This window comes from Meleagris gallopavo, chromosome 10 (genome assembly GCF_905368555.1).
Source record: "Meleagris gallopavo chromosome 10, MGAL_WU_HG_1.1, whole genome shotgun sequence".
Lineage (NCBI taxonomy): Eukaryota > Metazoa > Chordata > Aves > Galliformes > Phasianidae > Meleagris > Meleagris gallopavo.
Window position 1 is genome coordinate 22,195,521 of NC_139413.1, and position 14,089 is coordinate 22,209,609.

Below are 14,089 nucleotides of genomic sequence, written 5' to 3' on the forward strand. Positions count from 1 at the left end.
CTGCTGCAAACTTCTAGTGAGGGAAGGGCCTGAAACTGAGAGCATGGGAACAGTCCATTCTTACTGAGTTGAAACATTAAGAGTCCTGTACAAGATGTAAAAACAAACAACCTAGACATGATCAACTCACTCAAATTTACAACAGACCAGAGGGCATGTCTATGATGTCCCCTCTCTTTGCTGGATGCAGCCTTGGAGCAGTCATAGGCACCAAAGTACATGTTTGCAAACAACAAGGTAAATAGGCCCTACGAGAAATCATTCTAATGATCACATTTCTTTGCCTGGACAGGAAAGGCAGAGGTCAGTCTGTGCCAAGCCCCCTGCAGTCTCTTGAACCTGTTCAGAGACCAGCTAAGGCGAAAGGAAGGCTACGAAGGCACAGTGACTATGGGGGGCACTGGCTGATATCACACAGAGCACCTGTTCCTGAGACATGGATCAGCACTTGGAATCCGAGAGAACAAAATGGAAAGTACTTCTTGCTTCTATAAGCAAGCAGTGTGAAGACAAGTACAGCCTTCTGACCTCTATCCAAGTGCTTTAATTTTTTGAAGTTGATAAGTGATGATGAAAACTTTTAAAAGATTCCTTGGCTTGGAAGGAGAGGAGAGTAAATCAAAGAGTAAGGGATACGCAATACAATTTATTGTGGCTTATTTAGGCAGCTTGGCTACATCCTCTATGGAAAGCTGCACATTCAGCAGAAATTTTGCAAGGAGTTCGTGTAGCAAATGAGAACAGATAGCAACCAGGCTACAGAACAGCAAAAGAGAGTCATAGTTAATTAAGAGACCTAAACGATGAGACCTGCTGAATTAGGTCAGTGAATATGCCCCTTCCTGCTCTAGTTTTAGGTTGTGTAAATGACTTCAAGCAATGTTGTTTTCAGAGTTCCTGTAGCTGCCAGTGGGGCCATATAACGGATGTGAGAAAAGCAGCCAAGAAATATCCAACAATTTAGATCTAGGTCAACATACGGCAAAAGAAAATTAAAGTCAACAAATGCAAAGTAATGTTCATCGCCACACGATGCTTGGAACCCCTGCTAAGCCTAATTTATATAAATGGCTTAGAGAACCTGACTGAAAACTGGTTAAGCCTGCTGACAACACAAAACTGGGGAAGTGGACACGGAGGGGAAACGAAAAAAAGCAAGCAAAGAAATTCTACAGAGTCCTTCGCTTTGCTAGGTAATTTGGAAAAGGTACGGCAAATAACCCTTAATGTTGACAAATGCAAAGGCAATACAATTTATTTGCGAGATCTCAGAACAAAATGGGAATTGCCTTGGGCTTCTGCAAGGGGAAACTGAAATGGCTACAGCAAGAGGAGAGCAGCCTTTTCTGAAGTAGATCAGGTGTCACACCCACCTAACTCATTTTTAAGCTAGGAGTGGGATCAAGCTGAACGCTAAAAAGAAACAACATTCAGGTCGCTTAATGTTAAACAGAAAAGAGCATCAAAATGAACATACATCTGCTATTACAGCAAAGTCTTTAGCTGGCAAAAAAACCCGTATTGGTAATATTCTGCCAAGCCTGAGCATAAGCAGGACCTTGATTATAGGTGAATGCAGTAACCTTTGCATAAGGCAGAGGAAAAACAAAAACACAAACTCCAAAATGAAAACCAAACCTCTGAGAGAAGAGATTTTGGGGGAAACTTGTCTATTATCTCCAGATTATTTCCGATTCTGCCCGCTCAAACATGTGCAAAAGAGGCTTTTTCCCACACAATCAGGTCTTAAGCAGTTTGCAGATGAGGAAGGGAGGGAATAATTTTGCAGAACTATAATGCAGGTTCAAACACCACCCACTCCAGCACAAACAACTGACACAGCAGCATAGCACAGGCTAGAGACATCGAGCCTATAAATGAAGCAGAATCAACTTATTATATAAATAAAACTTGCTAGACTGTCCTCCATCTTCATGAGAAGCAATAAAAGATAACCCTTTGGAAGTCTATTGTTCAGTCTGGACATTAAAACCACACTGTACCAACGCTTTGACAAATACACTGCACTGGTTGTGAAAAAGTGACTGACCTAGATACAACAAAGTGATACATACTGTAATAGAGAAATGGGCAGCAGGAAGACATATAGGACAAATGTGGGCTTTAAAAGGAGAGCATACGAGAACAAAATCAGAAAGGATCCTAAAAGGGGGGTGGGAATAAAAAATACAACACAAATGACATCACAAGTGCTGTAGTCAAGGAAACGAAAGTTTCATTTTTTTCCCCTCCGTTCAGAGCAAGCAATCATGAAATGGACAAAAAGAGGAATTCAGAGCCACTCCCATTTTCTTTCCTGAGCATATACAACTTTCAAGGACAATGAAAAGAAGGTTTAGTCAGTATAGATTTGGGATCTAATATACACAAGTCTTGATTTTTCAGTGCTCAGTTTTGTAGTAATTCTGACTTTTGCTCTACTTCAATCAATGCATGTGGCATCAGGCCAGAAAACATTTACATTGTGAGAACTCCTTCATTGCCCTTCACTGGGCAGACTTTCAATCACCACCTACATGTTAGAATAATCTAACACTAAGTTAAATGCATACAATGTTATGACAGAGTAGCTGAACTCCATTTTGAACCTTTTTATGAACCTCATCTCCTCTGGCATAACAGCAAAGACGGTATTACATTCCTTACTCATAGCTGACTTCTGGACGACAGAACCTGCAGAATGGTACAAAACTCCTCCTTCCACTCTCCAAGGTTTCTAGTCCTCAGCTGGACAAACTTGAGAGAGCAATTAAGAAGAACTGCACATAAGCATTCCTTCCAGCCTGCCCACAGAGGCAGAGAAAGGTATTTTCCCTAACACAATTCAAATCACAAAGCAACAAGCTGGCACACACCCCCAAAAAAAAGACAAAGGATGAATGTTACACATTTGTACTTTACTGTTAATTAACAAATATATTTTAAAATCCTAACTTGCTTCACTACACCTAAGGTAACATAAGCAACAGTCCCCACTTTTACAGACCACCCTCTCTGAAATGGATCCCAGTCACTTCCAAACATAAAATCAAACAACACTGCACTTGGTCTTTTGCAACTCACTTATTATTTTCTTGACCCAGTGTCACATGTTTAGTCACAAGGGGATGCACATTCCTCTGCTGCAAATCACACAACTGTAAAACACCCCTACAAAGCTTAGCCAAGCACTGGGGCCATCTGCCCTATGCCAGAACATCAGAGGATCACAGCACCTGCATCAGCTCCATTCACCCCACAGCATTCTGAATCAGGAGAGTGGGGGCAGTGCTACATTACCAGTGTGGGACTGGAGGAAGCACAGTAGATCTATCCTCCGGTGTTCAGCTTCCATACAAAGTCAAGTCTTGACTGCTCAAGAAAAAAGTGCTTTGTTCACTGCTTGTAAATTAATTTCTTGCCTCCTCTGTAGAACAAGCTTAGAAAAAAATATCTCCTTATTTCCTTTCAAGCTATTGTATCTTCTTGCACTTTTGTGTTCTTTGCAGATTCCTAATCTTTGAATCAATGCTGTAAGTAACATTTAGATACTGAATTGGGAATGACAAGTAGATCAGTGGCTATTAAAAATGATGACCTGATGCTGCCTCTGGAACAGGAAGTCCTTGATGACCTGATTGCAAAAACTGGGCGGATGCTTCAGTGTTCTCTGCCTCATGTCTCCCAGTTTGCTTCAGTTTTAGTACTATTCAGTCAAACTCAATCGTCACTAAAAGCTTTATCAAAGTGCATAACCTTGCCTGAGGTCAGACCAGTCAAGTCTTGAGCCTCATATGAACTGTTCTGATGCATAGAAAATGTGCTTTTAACAATTCCAGCCTCTCCTAATAAACCGGCCTGTCTCTAAAGAACACTGATTTTGAAATAGAAATAACCTCCATCTATTATGGTCCGTGCTACAAATACCACCAGGAAGAATTTTTTTCTTTTTTTTTTTTTACCTTGTTCACTCTCATCTGTTGAATCACAATTCCTTATATCATGTTTTTGTTTATCGCATGCTAGCAGGACATGAAAACAAGTTTGGTTAGGTTTGTTGCCTAAATTTTCTGCTGCACACCAGCTGCCCAATGCAGCTACATTCTCTGCAGTGGATGAGTATGCTTATTCCCCATTTCAATACCATCTCTACCACTTTTCCTGGGGGGGAAAGCATCTTTTACCTAATTTAACTCAATATACGTCTAACAAAATATTTATTCATATCATATCTATACATTTTAAAGCCATTTTGGGGTGATGAAGCAATACCTCTCCCATTTTTACTCAGTTTTGTGAGTTTTCAGTCAAGCAGAAGCTTCACCAAAGTGCACAGCATTGCCCTAGAAGGACCAGACCAGGCAAGTCCTGATCTCATGTGGAGGCCCTGCTCAGCACACTGAGTTCCCTGTATACACTGATTACCTATGGAACTCCTTGCTGCCAAATATCAAGAATGGTACAAGCTCGTCAGCTTTTAAGAGAACAGACGACAGAAGCAGACCTTGGAAACGTGCTTTAGCTTGTGGATCAAGGGAGAACATGGGGCAAGCAATGACAGAATGACACAAGAGAGCCAGCAGGTGTAAGGGAAGACAATTGACAAGAAGCTGACATTCTTGACTTGCAGGGTTTCTTCCATGAAAAAGGGATTTAATACATTTATTACCAACCAATTTACACAGAGAGACAGGAAGTCAGCAGCTATCCATGAGTCAGAAGGGAATCAAAGCAGGGGGAGGAAGGAGGTGAGAGAAAACTTGTCCCAAGAACCATCAGAAACACCTAATCTTCCTCAAAGCTGCCTTGCTAAAAGTATCCCTTCACTGCTTGCCCAACGGCAACCATCATCAGCTTTAGTGCCCAAAACAATTAGACTCACACAATTTAAAGGCGGGTGGGAAAACACAGGAGAAAAGCACAGCAAAATGCTATTCCCTGTTGGCTTCTTAGAGGGCGGTGAGATGGGGCAGCAGGAATGCTACAAAGAAAAGTGGGATGGGAGAAAGGGAACATGCATTATACAAAAGGCTAAAAAGGCTGAAGGTGTCTGCCTTGCTCATCTAACCTGCACGTCTCTCAAGCAAATGAGCAAAGTGCTGTCTATATTGGTTTCCTGGTGGGCAGCAATGAAGGGAGGCAGACAAAGTGATATTTCTCTCTTTCTTGCCTTGAGCAGGTGCCAGCAGAAAGCTCTGGCAGCTGCTGAGTGTTGTGCTCTGGGATTTTCTGCAGCACAGAGTGTTGGTCTCACTGCCGCAGTTGGATGACACCAGACCTGGTGGTGACAATGAGCCTTACAAGGAGAAGTGAAGGTGTAAAAACAAGATGAAATCCAGGCTGTGCTCTTTTGAAGAGAAGAAGGCATTTACTGACGTCAAAATCTGCAGCCAGTTCCATTTGAGATGTGCATCGTGCCCAAAATGAATTTGAAAGATCACAAATTCACCTGGAAGATTGATTTCATGGCCTGAGAATCAGAATATTAACTCCGTACAGCTCAACTTCAAAATAGGCCTGTTTTTCCCGTTTGTGCTATTCTTCTGTGCTATTATTCTTCTGCTAAGGCAGGGAAAGCACCGTGTGCCAGCCCTCACAGCCCACCAGCATCTGAGAGGAACCAGAAAAGCAGTGAGGATACTGGAGACCAGGGACATATGAGCGGTGTAGTGGGAAGCCAGGGAGGAGGAAGTTGTACCCAAGGTGCCAAACTGATGTATGCTAAGTTTTCCACCATCCTCACAGCAAACAGACCAAACTATCCCTTGGGTGACACTGAGCACAATACCCTGCTCTGTTCGTTGCCTCTTCATGCTTGTTGAAAGGAAACATCCAAAATACATCCTGTGTGCACCATGCTCCATCCAACCCATCCAGCTGCTCCTATTTTCAGCCCAACTCAAAATTTCCACTGTCTGGAGCAAAGGAAAAGGCAATCAACTCATGTAATGCCACAGAAAACATATGTAGAACCAAGTGCTAAAGCCAGTTGACAGCAGGATGAGTCCTGGGCAGGTAGAGCCCCAGAGAGAATCATAGAATCACTCAGGTTGGAAAGGACCTCTAAGATCATCCAGTCCAGCCATCCACCTACCAACAATATTGCCCACTAAACCATGTTCCTAAGTGGCACATCTCCATGGTTCTTGAACACTTCCAGGGACGGTGACTCCACCACCTCAATGGGCAGCCTGTGCCAATGACCGACCACTCTTGGCAAAGAAACCTGAACCTCCCCTTGTGCTACTTGAGGCAGTTACCTAGGAGGAAAGCAGACACCCACCTCGCCTCCTTCCAGGGCTTTGTAGAGAGAGAAGGTACCTGAGCCTCCTCTTCTCCAGTCTGAACAATCCCAGTTCCCTCAACCACTCCTCATCAGACCTGTACTCCAAGAAGAAGTCTTGGCTGTCTCCTTCTCCCCTCTAGCCTTCTCCAAAGCCCCAAGCCCGTCATGAAGTCACCGTGGACAACACAGCAACCAGGGGTTGGAGCAGGGGCGGTGGCATTTGCAAAGGGACAGACACAGAGCAGCCAGACAGCTTGGAGACAGACTCCCACCACGATCTGGCCTTCTCGGGCTGTTTTACCCTGCAGCAGTTTCTGAAGCACGGCGTTTGCAAACTCACTCCCGCTGTCCCTGTGCCACAGTTCAGCTCTTCCGAGAGACAGGGAGCTGATTAGGTCTCTGCACCGCCTTCCTCAAACACTCTCCCTCCCCAGCTCATTTTCTGTTGATGCGCCCAGTGTGGTTTTCTAACTCCTGACAGGGTTAATTGGCAGGCCCAGTAGGGGAAATAAAATGTTTCAGCTCCGTGCTTGCTTTTTTTTTTTTTTTTTTTTTTTTTTGTGTCCTTGTTTGCTCATGAGGCTGTGGGAAGCGCTTGCTCCTGAAGGGTTAAGGAGCAAGCACAGCAGGCAGCTCGCTGCTCCAGATCTCTCCTTTTTATTCCTGGCCCCTCTTCAGGCTGCTCAGGTGCGCATTAAGGCCACTACAGGGTCAGCGCACAACCCCTGCTCCTCAGCCCCACACCTGTGGGCACGGAGGCCACAGGTGAGGGGCAGGGGGAGGGCCAGGGCTGAGCTGTCAGATGGGCATGGCCACTGGAAGCCATTTTGGACCAATTGAAAAGAATGAAAGGCAAGGAGAGCCTGTGGCTGTTTTTCACAAAGGCAAAAGCACCCTCACAGCTTCTCCTCTGATAGCACTCTCATTCCACATGCATTTCCATCAGTTTCTAGAGAAGATTTATTACTCCAAATGATTATGCTGTGAGCGAAATGAGTGGGGAGCAGGAATATCCTTTCTTCTTGCATTGCAGCCACTGCATCATTTGGCTCTCAGTGGAAGGAGCCAAGATGGTTTCAGTCCCTTTTTCTTGCAAATATTGTTTATTTGCAGCCTGACAGCATGTGGGAAAACCCATCAAGAATCAGAACCCCAGGGCATGGAGCTGGATTATTATTCACCTATTTAAGACCTGAAGGAAGGGGTTGGTCAGGGAAGACTCCAAGACAAAAACTCCTTATCAGCACTAAAGGCTGTCTTCTTCCCAAGATTTTGCAGTCAAAAAAGGCATAAAAAGTGACTGAAAACAGGCAAAGGGGTTTGTGAGTAAATAGAATTGGCAAAGAAGAAGACAACAGTAGTATCCATCCCACACTGAAAAGGCAGGCATGTTACACAAGATGGCCATTGCCAAGGAGCTGAAGTGTGCATGGATACACAAAGAGATCTTCCCAAGACCTAAGAGTTACAGTTTTCTTTCTGCAGGTAAATTTATTTCGGGAGGGGAGGTGTTTTTGTTTTTAGTTTTCACTTCCTCGTAATAAGAATATTCCCCTGTCATGTAAGAATGCAGCTGCAGCAGTAACACTGTGTTATGCCTGGATGACAAGAATACAAACCCAAATACAAATAAAAAGAGAATACAAACGGTCCGATTTTGGATCCTACCTGAAAGAAATGCAAGTGACAAACAGATTGCACCAAAAGAACCATCTCTCATGCTGGATTTCTGACATTACTGGGCAGATTATTAAAATGGTAATCAGTAAAAAGGGCAATTTCAATCAATCAACTTCATCTCCTAAAGAGAAGCCACAGGAGGGAGAGTGAAGGAGTCAGGAGATCTGGTTGTGCAGATTTAGGCAAATCACTTTACTCTGTGTGCCTGTTCCCTTCTCCTTTTATCTCACCAGACTGTGTCCTAGCCCTGTGTCATTGTCTAGACAGCGTCATTCCTCCTCCTGTCCCGTGTTTTCATTCAAGAGGGCTGCCAGAGGAAAGGACAGGCAGAGCAAAGCACCAAGTCTGCGAGCTCTTCACAGAGCCACAAACAGAATTCAGATCCCTCATAATGAGTAAGTGGTCAGGAATCCCTCTGGCAAAACGTGCCTTTTTTCCTTCCTTACATTGGTCCAGCAGAGAACGACAATGTGCTATTCTGCTAGCAGCACCCTGTATGCTGGAGTTGAAGGCGCAGCCCTGCTGGTGTGCTGTGCATGTCAGCACAACATCACTTCTGCTCTCAGGTTGCTTTGGCAAAATTTTGTTTGGCAAAAATTTGTGTGTTGCACACACAAATGCAATGCTAAAAAAACCTGCTATGATCACAAAGCTGAAAGCCTGCTAATCGTGAGATGCAAGAGGAAGACTGCGTGACTTGCCCAAGGCCAGGCAGAGTCAGTGACTGAGCTCACAGCTGAACACAGCTATCCCGAAAGCCAAAATCCTCCATACATACCAAACAGAAAGTCCCCCAAATGCCCTGATCAGACAGGATGTAAACCTCCTACCAGGATCGCTGCAAACACAGCTCATCAGGAAAAGGATGTGTTTCTGGGGGAGCTGTTTTTACTAGCAAGGCTGGGGGTTTGGCATTCTCCCCATCAGGCTGCAGCAGGACTGCTGGGATGAGGTTCTCAAGGTGCCTGCACTGCACAGCACACATGGGACATAAATATATCGCACAAACTCTGTCCTTTTGGGTTCTTCTCTTTCTCTCCATATTCCCATGTCACTGTGCGTGCCACCCTGCAATACCAGGTTGTTTATCATCACTGAGTGCCTAGATTGGCCCCACTAGAGGAAAATCAAAGAAAGCAGCAGGGGCTGAGGTGTGATGGGAAGGAAGCAAATTCTTCCCTCTGAGAAGCACACGTACTTCTCCTCAGCTACCCCATACACACCCACACACAAGCACACATTTCAGGCTGCTTGCCTTCCCCCCACCAGTCACTGCTTTCAGCCTGGCGAGTCCCTGCGCTTCTTCCCTTTCTCTGCTCGGATTCGTGCCTCGTTTCTATGGATTTCTGTGTCAGCTCCCTCAAGGATATTCGCTGGAATGGACACATTTACAGGATGACTAACATTCTGAAAGCAGGTGGTGCTATTATAGTCATACAAAAGCCACCTATTTTTGCTGCCTTGCGCTGTCATCCTGTTATACTTTGCTTTGCTTTGTTATCGTACCAACTTCTCAGCACCATTACTCTGGGTTGCTCCAGTTCTAGGGCAGTCTGCAGAGGACTGATAGAGGGACACCTTTGTTCCCTGCAGTGCTGGTTTGGTTCTCCCCAACACAAAGAGACCTGAGAGTTTCTGTCTGTCATAATTCATTTGCTTCATGAATCTTGAGAACATACTGAAAGAAAAAAGTTCTGGTATGTGTGTGTACCTAATGCACACACAGATTCATGTATACATTTTCCCATGCTGAGTAGTAGCTTTAAAATGAAATGTTAGAAAAGAAGTATGTTCTCTTTATCCTTCTATCATACAAAGGATAATCCCTTTGAAAGCCATAAGGTAAGTCTTGAGTACTACCTGTTATTTCCAGTGGTGTCTGTTCACATTAACTACTGAAACATCTCAACTTGCCTTGGCTTGAGAACCCTTAGGTTGTCTCAGATCTCAGATCTTGCACTGCTGGGTTTGGTGTGGTAACAGTGCGAGGGTCTGACCAAGAGCAGGATTTCTTTGTGCCAGGTGCTGTATAAAGCCACAGACTGTCTCTGCTCAAACATCATTTAAGCACCCAGGACTGAGAACACAGGGAGAAACACAGGCATGGAGTTAAAATAAAACTGCATGATTAGAAATCACATTTCCTGAACCTCAGTCCTGAGATCTCATTTAACTACCTAATAAGCAAAGTGACCACAAAGAAGCAACATCAGCGAATGGCAGTTTTAAAGTGCATGTAATAGAGCAGGGACCACTGCAGGAAAAGCCTCAAGCAGACCAAAACCTCCAGAATCTCTTCTGTCCTTTTCACCTTGAAAGGAGAAGCTGGATTTCTGTTTCCAGCTCGGTGCTTTGCAAAACCTGGCAATCCTGACTCCAGCTCCTTTCACTCCTCACAAACCCAGTGGAGGGCAGTGCAAGTTGTATATGTGATTCTCAAACTGGCTTACGCCAATCTAGCTTGTGTGTGAAGGATTTGCATTCAGAGAGCCTACAATAAGTGCAGAATTATTAATACAGCATTGTACTCAATAGCTGAGACTGTGCTTGTTACCAGGGGGGGAAGAAAGCCACTACCCTTCTGCTATAAAGGATTTAAATGGGAATCAGGCTCAGACTTGTTTCATAGTGTAAGTGCCCTGACCTGTTGTTCCCTACTTTATAACACAAATTCAGCTATAATCAATTATTGCTTGAAATGCTCCTTAAATATAGAGAAAAATCCACAGCACATGCAAAGGCCCCTGACGGTAACTGATGCAATAAAGCAGAGCAGGAAACTCCTTTTTCTTATTAAAGGCTAAGTTTAAATCCTTCCACAGACAGATGCAGTTGCTGTGCTGTTTACTGCTAACCTTGAATTCACATTAACAAGTGTATCAAACTTTCCCTTTGCCTCAGAGTGCTCAGTGTGGGAACTCCTCTGACAGTAGCTGCACGTCCTCCTCTCCTCACATTTTATCATGGAGCATTCCCTCCTAATCAATACAGGTCAACTTGGGATCCCAGAGGGATCCACAGTGAAAACTACTGACATCAACAGGTCAGGAATAGACAATATATGATTTATATACAGCAGAGAGCAGAAAACATAAGCAGGAGAAGGATTCCAAATTCTCAGCTGGTATAAATCAACACATCTCCAGATTTATTCGAGCTAAAGACAAGGCAAGAAAACAAAACAGAAGAAAACAAGCATTTTTAATGACCTCAGAGATGCAAACAAGGCCTCATTATAGCACTGTCCCACCGAAATGCTGTGACACAGCCAGGCTGGTACGACAGGGAGGCTTCTCACTGACCTCTATTCCCTGCCACGGCAAGCCAGGACATAGGGTGGACAAAAAGGGAGAGAAAACCTGCTTTGTTCTTGATTTCAGCAACCATCAGGAAAACATCCCCTTCTCTTCAGTCACATGTCATTGAGGAATGAAACGTTTCATGCCAGAAGAGGGCACTTGAACTACAGGCAACACAATATGTGCTGCTTGTGCTGACCCAGGCAGGGATCTGGGGATGGGGAGACCACTTCTTTCTGCCCAATCTGGCTGCACTGCGATGTGCAAAGAGGCACCAGGCTGCTGGGCCTCTGCAGTCCTCTTCAGAGAGGGCTCTGAGTGCTCATCCTTGCTACTTGTGCTGCCTTGACCTTGCTGAAGGTTCACTCACCATGCAAAGACCTTGAGCCTGTGCTCTACGGTCGTGCAGGCTCTGCACGTGGCCAGGTCTATTTTGAAATAATAATTAATTGCCCCACCTACAATGCAGCAAATTACATCCTGTCCATATTCTTGTTTTTATTCCAGTAAAATGGATTATGTGCTAAGTGAAAAATCTCCCTATGATGGTGCTTTTTACAGCAGGGCTCCCTCTCTTGCCCCCATAATAGAATCATAGAAGCACTAAGGTTGGAAAAGACTTCTAAGATCATCCAGTCCAACTGTCCACCTATCTCCAATATTACCCACTAAACCGTGTCCCTCAGTACAAGATCTTCTGGTGCATAATAACATTTAAACTCCATCCAATTTTTCCCCCATCACAGGCCTTTGTTGAGTCTCTCTTTTGCTCAGCTATCTATTTTTAGAAATCTTGCCCAAACTTAATACTTCTGAGAACTGTTTCTTTGCCAATTTTGGCTGGAACCAAAAAAATCAGCTCAATGGAGTCAGTGTATACAATTTACACACACACACTGGTTGCCCATTAAAAGGGCCCTAAAGACAAAGACTGCCTTTTTCCAATTGTACCACCTGCTTCAATATAAGGCTGATCTCCTTACAAACCTTACTTGTAGGAGCACATACTTGGATATACAATCCTCCAAACATATTTTGTCTCCTTGAAAAATCTTGCCAGCAACACAAATTTCAGACATTATGCAAAAAAACCCTGAATCATAGGCAAGAAAGACCAGAAGAGATGGAGAAAAACAAACGGAATGATACAGCAAGTCTGAGAACTTAGGTCTGCCTTGGGGAATTTTGTTTCTTTTCTGGGGTGTTCCCTATGAATCTCAAGCCATTTTTTTTCTTTGAGGTAACACTGGCACAGAGTAACAGCTAACATCTGAACCAGTCCGTAAACTCCCATTCCATCTATCTGTACCACCTAATTCTCAGTGTCTCTCCCAGAGAGGCTAGTCCTCTGCATCTCCAAAGTTTCCAGACACATAAATAAACCAAGCACGGATAAACTGGGACTAAAGATCTGTTTCTCAGAGAATTCTGGCAGCTGCCTCACTTTATTGGCAGTTCATTTATCATCTCAAGAAAAATATTGATGGTTCTGGAGACGCAGGTCCTTTTGCATCCTGGTTGAAGGAAGGCTGCCCTTCTAGGCAGGCTTTGGAAAGATAGTCAATGCAACAAATTCTACTTGGCAGACACATGAAGGATGTGATGCAAGCAGGAATCATTAAGAGAGGAAGAAGGGGCACTAGGATGATAACTCTATTGGCCCAGGAAGGGCCCAACCTCACATACCTCATGGATATCACAGCAAGAATATGAGAATGTGTGACTACTAACTTCAAAATCATAGGCTGCTTCTCGAAGTAAGTTATTACTGCCACACAGTTCAAAACAAGGAGTTTGAAGCTGTATACTGCCATCAGAACCAACCACTTATCATATCTTGGAAAAATCCAAAGAAAAATGTCACTTTACCCATGTTCTCCAACACTGTTTCAGCCAACTATCTGCAGAAATTAGTCCAATGTGAGCTTTTGCTACATGCAACAATCTACTGTCTGCAGATCCCTCTTTGCTACAGAAGAGATCTCAAGTAGCCAACCTGCAAGCTGGAATTCAGAGGGACTGGGAAATGAAGAAAGGATAAATGGGCTGTTACCTATCATTTAGTCTTTTTTTGGCATCAGATGACAGCTTCTGGTTTAATAAAGGTTGCTTGGTTTTAGAAAATGAAATAGCTGGTCTGACAGAACCATACATGCAAACTGACTGTGGGAGTATGTAATCCAGGAGTTGATTTGCTGAGAAAGAGTGATGCACACCAACCGTAATGACTGAAAATATAGTATTTGGGATGTTGCTTTAAAACAGTAAATTTCAAAAGCCATGTATTCCCTCAGCAGTAGTTGATTCCTGGGCTCTCTTCACCAGACTGCCAAAACTCCAGCCTATGATCAACAGAAATTAAATTATCTTAACAGACTTTGAATCCCTCTCAAGTTTAGGAAATGGGAAAGTACAGCAGAACACACAGAGATGGTTAAGCGCATGAGCAAGTGGACACATAATGATCGCAGCGTGTACTCTGAACCTGAAAACCATCTCTCTTATGTTGGTGCTTGTATCTTTATCCTGAGCACAAGCAATAATCACAATGCACAGCAAATACAAACCCTGCTGTTGGAGTCACTGGAGTTGATTCTCCATTGCTTAGCAACTCATGTGGTTGTGGATACCTGGAAAGAAAGTGCTAAGACGATATATCAACTCCAGAAATGAAAGAATGATTTTGATCTAGAAATGTTATTTCACTCAAAGTGCACAGGATAAGTACTCAGAGAATAACTAGGTCGGCTAGGAGGCTTCAAACATGAAAAAATGAGGACTGAGCCCCATGGGGAAAGCAGATGGCATCAATGCCACTTCCAGT

The 14,089-nt window shown here is 43.9% G+C and overlaps 1 protein-coding gene across 2 annotated transcripts in view; it reads right to left on the reverse strand.

Moving 5' to 3' along the window:
* Positions 1 to 14,089, reverse strand: part of BEND5 (BEN domain containing 5) — an 853,353-nt gene that overhangs the window by 61,052 nt on the left and 778,212 nt on the right. The window lies entirely within an intron of this gene.